Below are 12,421 nucleotides of genomic sequence, written 5' to 3' on the forward strand. Positions count from 1 at the left end.
TCTTGAAAATCGAAATGTTTGATGGGACTAACTTTGCTTCATGGAAAAAAAAATTCAAATTTGTGCTCTATGAGGAAAACTTGCATGAGGTACTCTTTGACGACCGACCTCGTCGTCCAATTGACGACTCATCTCAAGTCATTAAAGATTAGTACGTCAATTAGAAGAGTATGAGTCAATCCATGACTACTCATATGCTTCTGAGTATGAGTCAATCTATACTGCAAGTGAGATTTATGATAAACCATGGCTATGAGGAGGTATAATGAGTTAAAGATGGCAGAAGGTACCAAGTTTGCAGATCATGTACACGTGTTTCGTGCGCTAGTCAGAGAGCTAGAAGACACAGGCATGAAATATAATGAATCTATGCAAGTGATTCATTTTATAAATTCACTTCCTAATTCATGGGAGACATTCATATCTTCCATCTTAGCTAGAAGGAAAGCACCAAAACTAGAGGAGCTCATCACTACAATCAAAGCAGAAGAGGAGAGGAAAAATTCAAGACAACTACCGACAACAACTCTAAGGGAAGCCGTGCATATGGTAAAATCTCCACCTGCTTTTAAATTTAAGAAGGGAAAAGGAATAAATAATTTTGGAAAGAAAAGAGATTTCAAAAAGAGAGATTTTGGAAATAAGGGAGCAAGGAGATAGACACGAACTTGCTTTATTTGCAAGAAGGTGGGCCACATAGCCAATAGTTGTCGGTTCAATAAATCTGGACGGACCAACAAAGAATTGGCATGTGTGGTTTTTGAGCCTATGCTGGCTGACCCCAAGGAAGCCTCTTGGTGTCTTCACTCGGGAGCTACGGCCCATGTCATAAACACCAAGGATAGTTTTCGTTCTTTCACTCCCATGGGGCCAGGACATCATCATATTTACATGGGAGGAAATCACAAGACTAATGTACCTGGAGTTGGCTCCTGTTATGAGGAAGTGATTAGTTTCGGTTCTTAAGATGTCTATGGCTGGATTCATAATCACTTTCATTGGGGAGAAAGTGGTGGTCAAAAATGGGAAAGATGTGATCATGACTGGACGACTTGTAGATGAGCTATTTACTATTGAAATAAAAGAGAATGTTGCTTATGTCTTATCCCCTAATTACTTGGATGCTAAGGTTAGGACATATTAATATCAAACGAATGGAAATATTAAAAAGGGATGGGATTCTTCAAAATTATACCGGAGATTTATCGAAAGTGTACGAGTTTTGTGTACAAGGAAAATTAATAAGAAAAAATACCACTAATGCAAAAAGAGCTACTAGCGTATTGAAAATCATTCATAGTGACATATGTGAACCTATGAATGTGACCACTAAAAGTGAAAAAAGATATTTTATCTCTTTTATAGATGATCACTTGCGATATGACCATGTGTACCTTATTCATACAAAATCAGAAGCCCTAGAAATATTCAAAGAATATAAAGCCCAGGTAGAGAATCAAACCAACCTGAAAATTAAAGTTCTTAGAATCGATAGAGGGGGAAAATATTTATCTGACCTTTTCAAAGAATTGTGTATTGAAAATGAGATCATCCATCAGTACACCACGCCTTATACTACTGAACAAAATGGTGTAGCTGCGAAAAGGAATATGACCTTAGTGGAAATGGTAAGGAGTATGATGGGGCATGCGAGTTTTGAGGAGAAGTCATATTAACGGCATGTTACATCTTTAACTGGATTCCCACAAACCACTTACTCCTCACGAAATTTTTACAGGTCGTACTCCCTCCCTTGAACACCTGAGAGTTTGGGGTTGCTTAGCCCATATCCTTATCCCACATCAAATAGAACCAAATTGCAACCCAAAACTATCAAATCTATTTTCATTGGTTTCCCAGATCATGGTAAGGGGTATCAATTCTACAACCTTGAAACATGTGTGGTTATTGAAAGCCGCGATGCTCACTTCTTCGAGGAAGAGTTCCTTGAAGCACGGTGAGTAGAAAACAAGCAGACTTTTATGAGGAGGCCAAAAACAAGGATGTAGTTCGAGACCCTGAACCTGAAACTTCTAAACCAACCCAACTTGATCCTAAACTCCCTAAAGAAAGTGAACATTTACCTAAACCAAGACGAAGTAACCGAGTTGTAGACCACCTCTTTACCTATAACAATTTGTCTACCATAGAGAACATTTTGATACGGTTGGGGAAGATCCAGATTTAGAACCTAGAATTCACCGTGAAGCCTTGACCTGTCCTGAAAGAGAATACTGGGTAGACCATGAAAGATGAGTATGTTTCCATTAACCAAAACCATATATGGGAATTAGTACATCTACCTCAGAAGCATAAGGCCATTGATTATAAGTTCAAGAAAATGTTGAACTCTGAAGGAAAAATAAAAAAAATACAAAGCTAGGTTGGCTGCAAGGGTTTTACCTAGAAAGAAATGATAGATTATGATGAAACCTTTTCCCCTGTTGCCGAATTTCCATCCATCCAAATCCTTATAGCTATAGCAGCCCATTTTAACTTTGAGGTTCATCAAATGGATGTTAAAAGAGCCTTTTTAAATGAGGATTTAGAAGAAGAAATTTACATGACCCGACCTGAGGGATTTGAGAAAAAATGGAAAGAAAACTTAGTATGCAAATTAAATAAATCCCTTTATGGCCTGAAACAAGCATCGCGACAATGGTATATAAAATTCTAAGAGACTGTTGCTCTTGCAGGGTTCTCCACAAATAATGATGATTATTGCATATATCAAAAGGTTAGTGGGAGTGATGTGGTTTTTATATCATTACATGTGGATGCTATGCTAATTGTTAGTAACTCAATTGCTCTAGTAGTAGAGACGAAAAATTTCCTTGCAAAGCCCTTCAATATGAAGGATCTTGGAGAAGTTTCATATGTGTTGGGCATCAAGATAATAAAAAATAGAAGAGAGAAGACTATCAAAGTTTCCCAGGCAACCTACTGTAAGAGGCTGTTGGAAAAGTTTGATATGGGTATGTGTAAGTCCATGTCTACCCCAATTGACAAAAAGACGAAGCTTAGTAATAAAATCTATCCTACCGAAGACATGGATATAAGAGTTATGGAGAGAGTGTCGTATAAGAGCGCAATTGGTTCCCTTATATATGCTATGACGGGAACAAGGCCTGATCTGTCATTGGTCATGAGTCTGGTGAGCCATTTTCAAAGTAATCTAGGAGAGGAACATTGAAAAGCTGTAAAAAAAATTCTCAGATATTTCAAAGAGACCATGAACTATGTGCTCACATATAAGGGGGGAACTGAAATAGCAATAGAGGGATATTCAGATGCAAGCTATCTCGTGGATCCAGATGATGTGAAGTCTACATCTGGGTATGTGTTTATGCTTGGAGGGGGTGCGATTTCTTGGAAGTCATAGAAATAAGATATTGTGGCCTTGTCCACCATGGAATCTGAGTATGTGGCATGCTGTCTAGCAGCCAAGGAGGTCGTGTGGATTAAGAAGTTTCTTAATCCACTTAATTTTCATCTTATACCTTGTGAGGCAGTGCGAATTTTATGTGACAACACTGGGGCTATTTGTGTCTTTAAGGAACCTCAGTTTCACAAGAATTCCAAGCATATTAAGCCTTATTTTTATCACCTAAGAAATGAGGTAAGATTGAAAGAGATCAATAGCAGCTACATATCTACAAATTTGATGATTGCAGACCTTCTGACTAAGGGAGTTGTCCCTAATGTTTTTATAAGACATGTGAGAGAGATGTGGATAAGAGAAAGTGAAGAAGAGAGAATGTAAGGCATTCAAAAGCCAAGTGGGAGATGTTGGGTTTATGTGGCCTTTAAAGGCCTTTGCGTGTGTGTTGAAATACTTTTATTATAGTGAACGATAAACTCAGTGGGAGTGTGGTCCCTCGAGGACCATACTAAACAAATGATGTTTGCTTATACCGGACCGTGCTTATCGATCTAGGCCAGTCGGTTGGAAAACCTAAGGTACCTGGGCATAATGAATTAACCGATAAGGATTTTGGGTTAGCCTTTAATGAGGTTGAAGCTTATGCCTAGATGAGTGAGCCGAGGGACTGTGTGACCATTGTGTGTGATGTTTGGGACCCCGCAAATCCATTCTTTTTCCTATTCAAAGATCAGCCCTTTGTCTCTGTGTTTGCACATCGAGAATTCTTTACAGATGAAGAGATGTCAAAGGGGCTTATTACTTCCCAAACACATTCTCCTACATCTATATATGAACGCTGGTTGATCAAGAATACGCAAGAAAAGCACTTCGAATTGTTGATTCATCGCCAGAGATGGCTTAGCACCAATAGTTCATTATCTAATGGATCTTTCCGTTCTAATACGCCATCCGAGAGTTATCAGTATTTATCAAATCTGTTCCTATCTAACGGAATGCTATTGGATCAAATGGCAAAGACATTGTTGAGAAAGAGATGGCTTTTCCCGGATGAAATGAAACATTTGATTCATGTAACAGGAGAAAGATTTCCCATTCCTTAGCTGGAAAGAAAAGATATGTGGCCATGAAATAGGGATTAAGTGGAATTGACTGGGTGGTAGAGTCGTGGAAACACTCGTTTATTCCATATTTTGGACCTTAGCTCCACGGAACAATATGCTACTGCTGAAACATGGAACAATTGAAATCTTAGATCAAATCCAAGCAATTTGATGTCCGACTAGGGCCTATATGACATGACCGATCGATAGAAATACTCCAAAACTCCATCTTTGTCACTTATTCCATATATCACACTAGATAGATATCATATTCGTGGAATACGATTCACTTTCAAGATGCCTTGATGGTGAAATGGTAGACACGCGAGACTCAAAATCTCGTGCTAAATAGCGTGGAGGTTCGAGTCCTCTTCAAGGCATTGAGAATGCTCATTGAATGAGCAGTTCAATAACAGAAACATATCTCGTATTTCTCGTTTTATACTCCTAGGGATCTTATTTCTGTTTTATACTATGGTATGGTTCAAGCATGAAAGATCGATGGAGTCTACCCTCCCTTTTCCAGATCCAAGTAATTTACAATAGAACTCCTTGGATTATCTGCTAACCACTCAATCAATTACTTCTTTCAGTGTCAATTGCCAATTCTTGGTCATTGAGATTCATGGGTGATTCGAAGTAATATTTAGGGATAGATATTACCTCTCTCTTTCTCCCCTTTCAAACAAATTGAAATGATTGAAGTTTTTCCATTTGGAATCGTGTTAGGTCTAATTCCTATTACTTTGGCCGGATTATTTGTAACTGCATATTTACAATACAGACGCGAGGATCAGTTGGATCTTTGATTGAGTAAGATTCACTTTTTTTACCTACTCCATACCCAGGAGTAGGTTTAATTTCATTGATGGTTTCAGTTTCAAGTTACTGTGATTCAGTACAAGAAGAAAGGAACCACGCTCTGTAGGATTTGAACCTACGACATCGGGTTTTGGAGACCCACGTTCTATCGAACTGAACTAAGAGCGCTTTCTCACGACAGTAGATATAGTTGAAAAAGAAAAGGGTTCTTTTTGTATCCCTAATTTAGCATGTATATATATATAGTCTCATTAAGGATTCTGTCTAATTCTAAGTGATTTCCAATTGATCCCTCGTTACTGCCCATAAGAGAAGTAATAGGTAGGGATGACAGGATTTGAACCCGTGACATTTTGTACCCAAAACAAACGCGCTACCAAGCTGCGCTACATCCCTTTCAATTGTTGTACAGTGTCATTGTAATTCTTGTTTTTTAATAGTCTGGGGAATGGAAACTGACCTACCCTTTGGTCCTGCCCGAAAGGGACCTTCCTTTTTTGAGCCCATTCATAAAGAACTTGAAAAAAAGTTTAAAAAAGGAAAAAGAAATGGTTTTTATTTGTAAGAATTTTAAAAGAAAAAAAAATATGGGTTACCAAAAGAGTTCTATTTATAAAAGGAGTAATGAAAGAACTTACAAAAGCAAATCCCGTTTTCTTATTCGGACTAAAGAGAGTCTATGATGGAAGTGAAAATAGGAAAGATTCCATAAGTAATAATAAGACAATTTCTGAATCACCTATTAGAAAATCACCTATTAGAACTGGATCGATGGATTGGACAAATTCTTCACTGACAGAAAGAAAAAGAAAGGATCTGTCTGATAAGACAACCACAATCAGAGATCAAATAGAAAGGATCAGGATCACAAGAGACAAGAAAACAAATTTCCTAACTATAGATATGAATAGCAGTCCTAATGAGACAAGTTATAGTGATAAAAGATCGGAATCACAGAAACCTATTTGGCAAATATCCAAAAGAAGAAGTACTCGATTAATCTATAAATGGTGCTATTTTATGAAAAGTTTCATTGAAAGAATACATTATTGGACCTTTTGAGTAAGAGTCAAGAAGATCTTAGGAAAATTCAACATTTTCGTGTAGAGGATGTCAAACGGGTATTGGACATTCTCAAGAAACGTTTTGCAATGAATTTATTTACCTAATATAATACCTAAGAATAAGTTTTCAATCCATTGTAGTTCTTTCTTTTCTTATCCGTTTTGAATTTTCAACACGGACTGTACTTCATGAGCTATTCGCAATTGAAGAGGTCTTATCGATAAAATTGCCATTTATCCGAGATCTAGGCATATTTAGCAAATCCACTTTACTTTATAATTATTCTCATTTCCCCTCGGGGAAACTGATCCCACAAACAAAGGAATTGTATAGTACGAAATGACATGACATAAAAACAAACAAATTTTCAAATAAAACAAAACAAAAAAGGTGGACCTTTCACTCAATTGGGTTCTTTTGAACAAGGATAGATAGGAAATCTTCGACTCAGATTGGATTGAATTTCAATATTCAAATTGAACAATATTCAAATTTTATTCAATCAAATTGAGTAGTATATCATACTCTATATTTTTATTTTATTATTTTTATTTCAATTTCATCGAAGTTGAAGAATCTAAAGAATTTTCTCTGATAGCTCGAGAATTTTTTTTGATCCAACCGGACCGGAAAAAAATGTTTTTTATCCCTTGAGCCTCGAAGGGAAGATCTTTCCTTAACGAAAATTTTTATTTTCTAATAATTAGAATATTCTAATTCTACTAATAAATTAGAATATTCTAATTCTACTAATAATAATAGATTGGTCGGACTTGTACTGCAAGAGTGACTCGCAATTCACTTGGTTCCTGAGCCATAATCATAAGATTTCGTAGGAGAGATGGCCGAGTGGTTCAAGGCGTAGCATTGGAACTGCTATGTAGGCTTTTGTTTACCGAGGGTTTGAATCCCTCTTTTTCCGTACCGTCACCTAATTTACCAACATTACCGACGGCAATGTATCAAATGCCAGTCGATAGCATTATTCCAACAAGTAATACATTTCCTTTACATATATAGAAATTTTCCATTCCTTACTTTTACTGCGGCCTGGCTGTGGTACGGAAAAGAATGGGGAAAGAGCGGACAAGGAATGAGTGATCCAATTATGTCTTATGTTATGGGTGAATAGGAGAAAAATCTGGATCAGACCCCTTAGCCTTAGATAGATCTTTTTTTTTTTTTTTCATCGAAAAAAGAAAGTGGCAAAATTGTCCGAAGCTTTCTTATTTCTTAATTTTAGATTTAAGTCTGACGGGAATAATATTCTACGATTAATAATTCATTGATTTTAAAACCGATTCATTTACTATCTATTATTTGATTCATTTATGTATGGACGATTACTCGCCCACTGTCCCTTCCAAAATATCGGGTTTCAAAGATATAGATCCCACAGGACAGACCAAATGCATGCTTTCTCGATTTAGTTATTGCTTCCTATTCCTACATCTGATTCATGAATTGTCTTATGCCTCATCAATCAGATGAAATTTATTAAAAAACTGTCAAGGAGCCCTTCTCTCGCTACCAGTTTCTTCTCAGATCCTATCTCCCTGTTCCATCAAACGAATGATTCTTGGATTTTATTCGTGATATTGAGAAAAGAAAAGATCAATAAATATCTCTATTGATCCTCCCAATTGTATACTAGACTTAGACTACTATAATAAAAAAGAAAAATAGAATAAAAAAAAAAGAAGAAAGAATATGAATTTTCATTGTATCGTATGTATCATTTCTTACTCTTTCATTCTTTATTTATTTTTTATTGTCTTGTCATATTTTCATTCGTATGAATCTCAAATTCCAGAGTTTTTCTTGTCATGGGCGAAAGAAACTTCGAATCTTTTCCCTTTTACTTACCTTACCCGACAGAAAAAAAGGGAGATACTTCTCCAGTTTTTGTCCCAGTACCCATTTGTCTTTGTACCCATACCTATCCTATATACATATTTTGGACCTTAGCTCCACGGAACAATATGCTACTGCTGAAACATGGAACAATTAAAATCTTAGATCAAAAAACTATGTATGGATGGTATGAACTGCCTAAACAAGATTTCTTGAACGGCGAACAACCAGAACCTATTACTCACTACATCAAACAATTTCCGTTAATGAAATAAATCTATTGGAAAAGAAAAAATACGCATGTCTGATGAAATGGTTGTTGCTATCTGCTCTAATAACGAATCATTGGTTTAACTGAATAACTAAATCAAATAGATAGACCTTTCTCTTCGTCTCAGGTCGATAGATCTTCTCAATTGGAATATCTCCTATATGGATAATACACATTCCAGTTGACCAAGCCTAATTCTAATTGTTTTGTTCCGAAGCAAAGCAAAGATATCAACGTAGGCCGGTTTGTCCTATTCAGATATTCACGACCAAGAGGCGCTGAATTCTCTTTCGGATAGGCCCTGGAAGGAGAAGGAAGGCTGGAATGCCAACAGACGTCTATTATCTAATTCACCCGATCCGATAGTACCCATTTTGGGAACGTCAAGTGCCAAAGTCACTGAATGGATAAGTGGCAATCCCTAAAACTTACTATGTAATGTACTCTATCTGCTGGGTAACGATGGGGCATTTTACCAATCTCTTCTCTTTTTTTTTCAATTTTATGTTTCAAACAAAAGAAACAAGTGCTCCTTCTAACATAAGATTCTAAGATTAGGGCCCATTAGATTAGACGTAAGAATTCTTATTCTAGATATTAAAACATACAAGTCCATCTACTATAATGATGCGTTTAAACATATTCATTAGATCCGAATTATTTATCCTATAAATCATGGAATTCATTCATTGAACCATGTTGATTCAGATGATTCCAAGGGTTTATTATTTGTTTGTTTTTGTTGTTATTTGTTGCACAAAAAAACTTTTTGAATGCCCGGTAGAAACAGATTTACCTAAAGAAAAAGCTTTTACAGCGGCTTTATATCCCTTTCTCTTCCAATAATTTCTACGAATATGCTTTTTTGACATAGAAGTACGTTTCTTTGGGACTGCCATTCAAAAAAAGGTTACTTATTCATTAGTTGAACGTGAAAACCTCATCCGTGTTCCATGTTCAACCTCATCCAAGTTCCATCACACGACATGCATATCGATAGATCGTTCGAGAAAGCTAGATATCCACCTTTGGGTGAAGCGTATGCATGTGCTAGAGATACCCCTATGTGTCATAGAGCTGTGGTCGCATCAGGTCATGGTGACCTTGACTCGTCTCTAGGGGAGAACCAGTAATCCACAGATTGGGATTGCGACCCCTTAATTCATGGACCTGACTTTGGTGACCCACTAATGAGCCCCTGCTTGGATTGTAGGTCCTGTGAAACACTGGGTCGGTTCGATAAAGCTAGTGTGGTCTGTAGTCCACAGTTGAATGTGGAGTACCTGTAATTACATATTGGATTCCTAAAACCATATGAATCTTTTTTCCATCATATTAATTAAATTGTGTTCATTTTATTATTGAAATGATTTTAGTTTTATTATTTGAATTTTTATGAATCTCTCAATATTTTATTTACGATTTTTGGATTTATCAAAATACAGTTATTGATTTTACAAAGTTGTAAAAATTCAAATATATATTAATTTATTTTATTGAAATTTAGAACTATTCATAAACTTTCATGGGGGGCCCAAAGTGCACATGCGCCCACCGTGTGGCATGTGGGTGGGGGCCTACATGTGCCACATAGGGGTGGCGCACCCCACCCCTTTGGATTCTTTTTATTTTCTTTGTGTTCAAGTCTTTAAGTTATAGTAACTTTGATTTGTGGCATTTGGTCAAATCTTGGAAGGGAAATATTGACTATGACTTATTTTGTTTTATAGCAAATTTGCTTTAAAGGGATATGGTCAATTTGAATAGATAGTAAATATTGACCTCATCTTATTTATATTTGGTAGTATTTATTTTCTTGATAGTATTTGATATATCCTTATGGAATATGTGAGATAGATCATGCAATTTTATGGAATGCATGATATTTATTTTATTTAAATATATTGATGGAAAAATGGTTTAAGAAAAGGGGGATAATGGTCCAAGCACCTTCCATAATGTTGATGACTTAACTATGGAATAGATGGCTCAGATCTCTCACCCCACAAGTCATCTTGATCAACGGTCTAGATTCAATCTCATTAAAGAGGCAAACTATGAGAAAATCCTAAGAAACCCTAAACTTAACTTTACACCATAAAAGGGGATTTTATTTCCTATCTCTAGACAACCTCTTTCCCCCATAATCTCTCTCTCACCTCTCTCTCTCTCTCTCCCTCTTTTAGAGGGGCACGCCCAACCCTAGGTAGTTATCTCTCTCCTCTCTAGACCTAAGAAGAAACTAGGGTAAGAAATCAGAGGGAAGCCTAGAGTTATTTTTGGGGGTTAGGGTTTGGTAGAGATTTTAGGGGTGGTTATTTAGTTTGGCTGAAATTAGCTTTCAGGGTTCGAGATTGAAGCTAGACCGCAGATCCCGCGCCATTGAATGTGGTGACTCGGTGTGGGGTGTATAAAGCCCAGTTGAGGTAATCTCCGGCATCTTTTCTTTTGTTTTATATTCTCAAGCATAATATTAGGTTGTATGAATGACATCAAGTAGTTGTGTTTTATTATTATGCAATTTTATTTTGGAAGATCTATTGTTTGTAATAAGACCATCTATGAGTGATCTTGTTGCCAAAACATAAGGGGTGATTATTATTATTATTAATAATAATAAAATTATATTTCTCTGGCAAAAGATCACATAAGTCTTTCTTTCATCCAAAAATATTGACAGATCTAGTAAATCTATGAACCCTTAAATATCTTGATAATGGACGATTTATATAATGCGTTACAAGATGTATTATTATTAATACTTGAAATTCAATTTTTCTTTTATATTCATACATATTGAAGTTAGTTCAAGTGGAAGGATTGAAAATGACAAGGGTTAGACCCAAAAAGACGTAGTTGGAAGTAGTCCGAAAAAATTTGGAGACTTATGGTCTCACTGAGGGTATGACCTTAAATAAAGTAGAATGACGGATTATGATTCGTGTTGCCGATCCCAATTAAATTGAGAAAAAACTATGATGATAATTCATACATACCGAAGTAGAGGTGATCAATTGGAGGGTTGTCTAACGACGACAACCTTTTCTGATGAGATTTGAGGTGCACTTTATTTGTACAGTATAAGGTTGACACCTTATATAAACTCTTTCCATTACAAAAATGGTAGCCCCAAAAAATACTAAATCGACGGTGTTAAAAGTTTTTTACTTCCTATTTTTGATGTTTGAGAGATTTTAATTCTCTCGCATTTTAAATCGAAACCCATCTCTAAAATAAATTTTGGACGGAGGACTCATTTAAATGAGTGAATAAGTTAACTCAAGAGGGCCTTGTCCTTTTAGAAAACCTGACAGGGGTAGATGCTTTATAATAGTGGTCACTACCACTATCACTTCAAAATCCCTTGCACGAGAGAGAGAGAGAGAGAGAGAGAGAGAGAGAGAGAGAGAGAGAGAGAGAGAGAGAGAGAGAGAGAGAGAGAGAGAGAGAGAGAGAGAGAGAGAGAGAGAGATCATTTTTCATAATATATACATACTTGCTGCATGTTTTGTTGAAAAACAACAACTTGCTATTCTCTCTTTCTTTGGAGTGACCTCAAATCCACAAAAATGCATAACAACCCATGGATTCCCACCTAATCTTCATTGTATCAAACTCAATACACTTGAAAAATGGATTCCTTTTGTCTTTTGTGGTTTTCCATAGTTTCATTGTATACATATATGTTTGTGTTGATTCTTCATTGTCTTTTGTTATTTGTTCTTTTGTGAATTTAAGTTTCTTTTCTTTTTTTGTATATTGGTCACGAGACCCCAACTCGTCAAAATTTGGAAAGAATGTTCCAATTCACTATAGACATACATATAGCAAAGGGCTTTTTAGGAAAAAAGCCTTGTAAGAATTTTCTTTTATGGGTCATTTGGGAATAGCAAAGGGCTTTTTAGGAAAAAAGCCTTTTAAGAA

At 36.1% G+C, this 12,421-nt stretch overlaps 4 non-coding genes across 4 annotated transcripts; 2 read left to right on the top strand and 2 right to left on the bottom strand.

The window, feature by feature from the left end:
• The first annotated feature begins 4,784 nt into the window (after positions 1–4,784).
• Positions 4,785–4,865, top strand: TRNAL-CAA (transfer RNA leucine (anticodon CAA)). The gene has a single exon. It is a non-coding gene; the product is annotated as a tRNA-Leu (tRNA).
• Positions 4,866–5,401: 536 nt separating this feature from the next.
• On the bottom strand, positions 5,402–5,475 carry TRNAW-CCA (transfer RNA tryptophan (anticodon CCA)). The gene has a single exon. It is a non-coding gene; the product is annotated as a tRNA-Trp (tRNA).
• A 154-nt stretch (positions 5,476–5,629) lies between these two features.
• Positions 5,630–5,703, bottom strand: TRNAP-UGG (transfer RNA proline (anticodon UGG)). The gene has a single exon. It is a non-coding gene; the product is annotated as a tRNA-Pro (tRNA).
• Positions 5,704–7,207: 1,504 nt separating this feature from the next.
• On the top strand, positions 7,208–7,294 carry TRNAS-GGA (transfer RNA serine (anticodon GGA)). Its single transcript has one exon. It is a non-coding gene; the product is annotated as a tRNA-Ser (tRNA).
• The last annotated feature ends 5,127 nt before the right edge of the window (positions 7,295–12,421 follow it).

The sequence above is a fragment of the Amborella trichopoda genome, chromosome 1, assembly GCF_054954075.1.
Source record: "Amborella trichopoda isolate Santa Cruz 75 chromosome 1, AtrichopodaSantaCruz75HAP2 v2.0, whole genome shotgun sequence".
Taxonomy (NCBI): Eukaryota; Viridiplantae; Streptophyta; class Magnoliopsida; order Amborellales; family Amborellaceae; genus Amborella; species Amborella trichopoda.